The sequence below is a fragment of the Camarhynchus parvulus genome, chromosome 2 (assembly GCF_901933205.1).
Source record: "Camarhynchus parvulus chromosome 2, STF_HiC, whole genome shotgun sequence".
NCBI lineage: Eukaryota > Metazoa > Chordata > Aves > Passeriformes > Thraupidae > Camarhynchus > Camarhynchus parvulus.
Genome location: NC_044572.1, coordinates 113,009,912 through 113,018,092, shown reverse-complemented (window position 1 = coordinate 113,018,092; position 8,181 = coordinate 113,009,912).

The following is an 8,181-nucleotide window of genomic DNA, read 5'->3' as shown; positions in this document are numbered from 1 at the left end:
ATTTAATAGTTTTGTGGGTTGTTTTTCCCCTCATCTCCCTTTCTTGATCACCTGAGGAAGGCCAAGAAGCAGCATCTAAGAAGGAGTGGGACCGTGGCTCTGGGACAGAAAGGCTGAGGGATCTAGGAACTTGCCTTCCTTGCACAAAATTTGGCTGCTGCTTGAGGTGGCATTGCACACACAAGCATGGCAATGTATTCTAAAAGGAATCAAGGATATTGGAGATGCTGCCAAAGACAGCAACAATTTGTGTAATAGTTCAGTGATTTCAGCAGTTACCCAGGAGGCAGAGGTAGAACCATCTGCACCTTCCCTGGATGTTTTCCCAACTATTGGTGTCAAGAGAAGACTGGGTTGAGGCTCAGCTCTGCCTTCTCCACTACTTAATGAGCATCACTGAATGGTGATCCTTTCAGGGGTCTGAAGGGGGTGTGAAAACAACAAAGCACCTTCTTCTCTCTCCTGTGGCTGGGGCCTTTCTCAGGTGATGGAGGAATCCTATGTTTCTGCTGGCCTGTTCCCTGGGTGAGGGCAGCTGTTTTGGAGGTCTTCTTTCAAGGCAGCACAAAGAGCCCCATCCATGGTGGCAGGAGCACCCTCTTCTGCTGCTCTGGGTGAGATGCCTGCTGGGGTGTCCCATTCCTTCCTGCGTGTCCCTGCTGGGAGAACCACCTGTAAGGTTGTCCAAGCTCCAGGTAAATTCTTCTCCCAGTCCCAGGGGTAACCTGGGAGCCACTTGCATCACTCCCACATTCAGGGATGGGAACTCCTGTGGTAATACTGTCTAGATACATAAAATAATTACTGGTGGAGAGGATCTCTAGAGATCATCTGTTCCAAACCATTGTCCAAGCTGGACTTTTCTCTTTGCTAATAATTTCAGAAAGGTTAGCATCCTTTTTATGATCCACCAGGATAAAAAAAGTTTTAAAAAGGACTCAAGAGACAGGGTAAAATGACCACAGTGTACTTTATTTAATGATTTTGGTACCTTGTGTTGCAATAAAATAAAAAAAAATCTACAAAATCCAAATATATAAAATTTTCAAGTTTCCCTTTTGAGTTTTACAAGAAAAATCAAGTTGTAACCAAGGAAATTTGTTAGTATGAAGCACTACTTTCAACTTCATTTCATCACAAATTGCAACTTACTTAACAGACCAAAATAACTATGGTACTGCAGTACATCAATTACTTCACACACTGTGTTCTTTACTATAGCACATGTAACCTCCACCACGGGAGGCAGCGGTCTCTAGCCAATAAAGACACTCTTCACAATCTGAACTCTAAAGGAATGTTTGTATACATGGATTCAGAATATATATATTTACAGGAAGATTTATTTTTCTTTTTCTTTTGTTTTTTTAATAACTATTTCGATTCTTCATTTCAAATAAAATACCAAATACATTTTTACAATGTTTACAAGTCAAAGCACAAAGTTCTGCAATGATTATCATTCACCTGTAGTCACTGTGCTTGTACTGGGGCCGGGGGAAGGGGGTATCTACACTGTTCCATAAGCACAAACGTGATCTTCCATCACTTTATTTCTGCAGTGGTGACTGAGGAGTATAAGCACAGTAACAATTATTTTAGCACAATCAGTGTATAATGCAACAGTTTACAACAGACAACTGAGAAACTATTGGTCCACTCTGTTCAATTTGCTGTTTATCTGCCAACTGTTATGTTAGTCTTTGTCACATAAATTGTGTACAAGAGAAGGATTAAATAACACAACTTGAATAGGAAAGAGCTTACATTTTTAAGGCAAATTAATAAGCAGCTTATGGTGGTTTTTTGTTAAACTATACCCCAACACAACCTAAAAATAAAATGTATGTTCTGCAACTGTCAATAATTATGTCTTCTTAAACTGATCTCCTCTATAAATTGATCAACATGGCTTTGAACCTGGTTATTCAAAATTGAAATAATTCCTCCCCCCAAATCCCCAAATATAGAAAGTGCATGACTTCATATGCGCCAAAACAAAACAAAAGGCAGCTGAGGTAGTTAGATGTAAAATGTATTTATGAAAAATAACTGAAAAATTAAAACAAGGACATATACAGTAAAAGCCCACTCATTTGGAATTAATTTTATATCAGGCAACAACTTAAAGCAGAAAAATTTATGACTTCTGAAAAAAAAGTAGTAATAACATACGAATGAAAACAGAATATACTATTGGAATTTTAATTTCAAGTATTTGAGTGTATTTGCATGTGCATTTTTTTACAGGCTTTGTATAGTATTAGGAAGTCATTTACTTTTTATCAGGCATCACATGAGATCTGGTTGACCTCTGGGAATGAAGCTCCTGGAAGGTAGAAATGTACTGTGGGTGCCTGAAGGTATGTCACCACGTGTGCCTGGAAGCACCACCATCTCACCTTGGGTGAACTTTTACACATCCATTCTCTGCTGAGCTCACCTGAGAGTGACAGGGCCAGGGATCTGCACCTGTGCCTCCTGGGGACTGATTGGATGGATGTCCTAGGAGCCTGCCTGGGATGTACCCACATGCCCGGATCCATGCAGGATGTGCCCGTGTGGGGGGATTCTGCACGTGACGTTCCTGCAGAGCTGGTGTGCACACACCTAACCCAGGCAGTGACCCCGTGCACCAAAGAGAGGATCAGCTTCCACTTTGGAGCACAGCCACAGCTCCTCATGGGCCCTCCTGCCTGTGCCCAGCACCATTGCATTTCAGCTTTCACAGGGACCTTTGCTCATCTGGAGAGGGGGACAGTGCTACCACTCTGGCAGACAGGACAGTCTCCAAGAAATTGTTTGCTTGAGTCCACTGAGGATGAATTGGGATTTTGGCTCACATCATGGCCCCAGGGCTCCACCAACAGCCCCTGGCACAGGGGCAGATCCAGCTTTCCCTTCCATTTCTGTCTAGAAAGACAAGCACGCAGATTTATTTAACGAAATGCCCAAATGGAGTGTGCAGGTGCATGGAAAGTCTTCAAGCTCTGGGAAGGAAATTCACAAAAAATTGTCTACTTGTAGGGGACAGACCAATTTGGAGATGTGCTCCTGTCTTCAGTAATAACAACTCAAAACCATCACATTACTAAATGTGCAATGTGCTGGCTCTTCTGAGCCCTACTGTTAGATCCCTCTGCTGATGGCCACAACATGGGTGTATGCAATTTACTGTCATGAATTCTGCACCTGGCTTGAAGAGCATCACAGCAGTGAGCATCACAAACTGAAATAGTTCTGATGTGAGTGGTTTTCCTTTTTTTTTATTGGCCTTTGAAAAAGTAGGATGTGTATTTCTGAACTATGTGCATATGCCATCTTTTATTCTTATTTTCTATTAAACAAGGAGATCCTGAAGCCCTTTCTTTCCTCTTTTTTTTTCCTTTAATTGTATCCTTCTAAGCTTACTGTATTGTAAATATGATTTTCAAAAGTGAAGATTTTGGCCAACTTAATCTCTGGCAACCCAAAATGAGGAGTCACTGATGTTCACAGAGTGCTGAATGTATTTACTATGGTGGCAGAGATGGTAAAGGCCAATTACTCTTGGACATCCTGCACGTCATGGCCTCTTAATTTTTCCTACTAGAACTGGATGGAAAACTATAAGACTGGACTGTGAGATTTCTTGATATGGCATGATATTGCAGCTTTTCCCCAAAATTTTTGTCAGGAACTTCTGCTCAGTTGCTCAGATTGTTTCAGCACAAGAAGGAGTTTCTCAGAGAAGTCAAGGTTTTATAACTTTATGTAAACCTAAGCAGAAAAAGATGCTCTGATTTTAAAGAGGGGAGAAATATTTTTTCAGGTCTGATTTCATAAAACACAAAGATGCTAAAAGGCACACATTTGCAATGGATGTAAAAATAATTTTTCTGCATGTGAAACGGCGGAAAACAATCCTCTACAGCCCAGGGAATCCAGCTCAGTGTTTCAGTGTGTTGGCATTTTGAGTACTTGACATAAGTAGACATCCTCTTTATTGTGTCAAAACTTTTATTTAACACATTTCCTTTCAAAAAGCAGATAATATTTCCAAGTCTCAGTACTCACAACCAACATTTGTCCCAAGAAGAAGCAGTCCCCCTTCCCATCACCAATTCAGTCACTGGTAGTCATTGGAGAAACTGGAAGAGGATCTACCTGCACCTGCCTCATCCCTGTCCTTGTGCCATTGAGCTGCCTCTGTCCAACTGCTGTGTGACTCAGCAGTAAAGAATGAGGTTAAATGTGCCAGGATGCAAATGCTAGATCCATTTTCAGGGATTTCAGTGGTGAAGATGGACAGGTAAGTATCATGGAGGGCTGGATAGCAGGCTGGGTAGAAAAACAGGACTCTTGCCTGAGCTTAGGATAAAATTTCACTTCCCAAGATTTTCCCTGGAGTCCAGTGTCATGGACAGAAAGATGTACATTTGTCTTGAAACTGAAATTGACATATATAGCTCAAGTGACAGTTTTATTTTATAGAATATATTAAAAATATAATTAATAGATTCACAAACTATCTGAAAATTTAAACAGACATTTTAATTTTTCCTGGAATCCAGTGAGGTATCTTGGCCTCATCCAGTAACTAGCAGAATTGGAAGACATAGAAATGCTTTAGTATTATTTCCAGTAGATCCAGTAGACTACTTTTTTTAATATGGAGCCTGATATTTCTTCCTCAGACATTTTCAATAACTTAGCCAGATCAGTATTTAGCACACAAAGACTGAAAATTTCACTTGACAGTAAAGTTCAGGTGCACTGTAAAGTAGCTACTGAAGAGATTTCTTAAAAAATAAATTTTACTTAGACTGGCGTTGCAAAATTTAAAAGCAAAATGCCCATGTGCTTTCTCCTGGGGCTTATTGGACTCTACTAAAGTAAAAAGAAAGTTATTCATTTTCTGTGGTGGACCTTCTGGGAAGCCCTTTATGATTATAAACTGCCTGTAATCAAAGCACCTCCCAGTATAATAAATGCTTCTGTCCAGAGCATTGGGTGTAAGTATGACTTATTGACATGTGGCAAAGTTTCTCCATTTGTATTCTAAGAATGTATTTTGGTTGGTTTTTTTTTTTTTTTTTTTTTTTTTTTTTTTTTTTTTTGCTTAGCTGTAGATTATTGAAGATGATTTTGTAAGCACAGTTGTTATCAAGTCTGTCAGATCTTTTAGGATCATTTGCCTCTTGTGAAATTGCTTTGGAAGGCTCCCTTGTTTTACTAACAAGCCTAGAAACACTTTTGCACATTTCCCAAAACAAAATCAGATCCACCAGTCAACCTGAAAACAGACTTGGAGTTCTGTACATTAAGAAATGGAGGGTGGAAGAACACACAAATTAGTTAGCCTTATCTGAATATAAATTCTGCTGTAATGAATGGATAATATGCTCTTTTTAATTATTACTGGGTTAATTAATATATTTTGTAGGAATCCATTTGAAATATTCAATGTGAATTAACTGACACGCTCCTTGCACATTGCAAATTTCAAAAGAACAATGAATGCTGAGGAATAATGATTAAAAGTTGCAGGTCTTTTCTTTTCTTTTCTTTTCTTTTCTTTTCTTTTCTTTTCTTTTCTTTTCTTTTCTTTTCTTTTCTTTTCTTTTCTTTTCTTTTCTTTTTTTTTTTCTTCTTTTCTTCTTTTCTTTTCCCCTTTTTTTTCCCTTTATTTTTTAATACAAGAAGATTACAGAGAGCTGCACAAAGTTTCAAAGCATAGCTGTACTCTGGAAAATTGCTATAAAACCAATATGATAATGAGCTGTGTTTATTGCATCCCAGAGGGTACCATTTCCAATGCACTCAGCTTACAGTGAGAAGATGAATCTCCCATTTGCTGATGCCACAGGTCAAATCCAGAAGCCAGACTGGGTTTTGCTTGGCTCTGCAGCATGTGAAATAACAGTTGTTAAGTTAACGTTTGGTTAAAGAGGCAGGTGAGCAAGCATGGGAAGGACAACAGAGGTGGCTGCCCCTGTTGAGACTATCTCATACACAGAGTGACACCTGCAGGAAAATACAGTGACTCTCATTTGTTAGAACATTAGCTTGTTAATAATACAGAACTTGGAGAAGAGACAGCAAAATATCTGTCCCCTCAAGCAGAACAAATTACACAGGGGACAGTTTCTGCCCTTGAGAATCAATGGGAATTGATTTAAAGGAACTGCAGTCCTGGTACGGAATAACTGTGGTGGAATGGCAGATCCTTGTTTGCTAATCCAACATGATCCCTGTTACAGGCCGTTCTGTGAGTCAGAAATTACCTCAGAAACAAAAGATACCAATTTTTAGGTTGCTATGGGCACATACCAAGGCTGTGGAATGATGAAGTAAAATCAGCTGACCTGAAGTAAAATCAAGATATGACAGATGTCTTTAATAAAATTCCTGCTTTGCAATTGAGAAAATTACTTCAGTGTTTGCATTTTTAACCCAGTTTTCCATCTTAACTATAGAAGTTACCCCATAGCCAGGTGTTATGCAAAGGAATTTTTGAGTTTTGTACCATGACACGAGAAAAGAAAGTTTCTTAGATAACCTGAGCATTGCCTTTTCTCATTGATGAGGTTTGCATATGAGACTCATATACACAAGAAAAAAATGGAAGCAAGGAAGAACATCAGAACAGTGTCTAGTAAACTTTGCCAACCTTTCCAAGTAAATCTTTGAAGAAAACAGATCTATCATAATATCCGACACTTACAGACCATGCATGAGGTTACAGATAACTACACAGTGTTTTCTACTGAAACCAGGATGAGACTGTTTCTGCTACTAAACAAGGAAGAACGGATGATAACATCTAATATAACTGGAAGTCTTTCAGCAGTAATTTCTGTGAGGAGCTGAGTGACAGAATAGCTGAGCATGAGCAAATGCTGTGAAGGCTCTCCTGCTCTAAAGCTTCACGGCTCTTTCCTAATTTCAAGGCTTCTGCCATATCTACTGGTCTCCATTTTCTCTATTTTTCCCCTGCTCTAAGCCTTTACACTGTTCCATGTGTGTGTTCCTCAGCTGTGCACGAAGAAGTGGCTGTGAGGACTATTAGCAATAAAGGAACATGCACCTGCAAATCCACTATTGGCTCATGGATGTACTGTGTGAGAAATTGAGAGCATGAGAAAATGCACAACCACTTGAACAACCAAACCTATGATACTTCATACACAGAAAAGACCTTTTGAGCATATTCTACACCTTATATTTCTTGTGGAAGCCATCTGAGATTTATCCTCCATAAAGAAGGCAATAAGGTTCTCTGACCCATAATCCATTGCAAAGATCTGTCATTTCTAAATCTAACCATTGCTGGCATAACTGCCATACAAAATCCTTGCCTCCCAGGCCTTTGTTTGAGACACTTTTGTGTCTTATTGCTAATAAACAACTCCTGTCAAGAGCAACAAAGTTATAACTAAAAAGTATCTTTAACTGTCTCCCTGTGTGTTTCAGTTAGTTTGTAACACATAAAGAATTGTCTCAGTCGACCACTTTCCCCAAGGAGAGAGTAATTGAACCATAAATAGTATTTTGGCATCAAGGTTTGTTGGTTTGAGGGGGTTTTTTCTGTGTTTTTTTTTTTTTTTTTTTTTCCTGGGCTTTTTTTTTTTTCTGTTAAAAGACTCTGCTCCTCCTTTTATCCACTGAAACAGCAGGGGCAGCTTTTCCACAGTGTTTCACAAACATCTCTTGTTCTTGACCAGAGGAATCATCCTTTTGCTTTCGTGTCTTTTTGATTTCTGGCCCCCTTCCTAAGGTCACTAGAGGAGAGGCTTCCACGATAAAATGTGTGTACAGATTACTCACATTTGTGCCCTGTGCAGCCTGACTGGAGGGGGCTGCGACATCATCCCACCCGAAAATTCTGTGTCAGGAGGGTCCCAAGCCAGAGCCCTTGCTGAGTCCTATGCTGCCATAACTGTGTTCCTACAAGAGTTGTCAAATATTAAACCACCCACTCATTCTTGCTGATTTTTATAAAACTGCAAGTGTACTAAGCTACACTGTTTCTGATTATGAGAAAAAAGTGAGTGCTTTGCTAATCACAAGCCTTCCATTATTCAGATACCTCTGTTAGCAGCATTGTTTATTTTTTTAAACCTTCTACTTCATGTCAAAGTAGCTAAAATCCAGCTGTGTCTTAAAAGCAGTGAAAACCAGAATTTTCTTCATTAATTC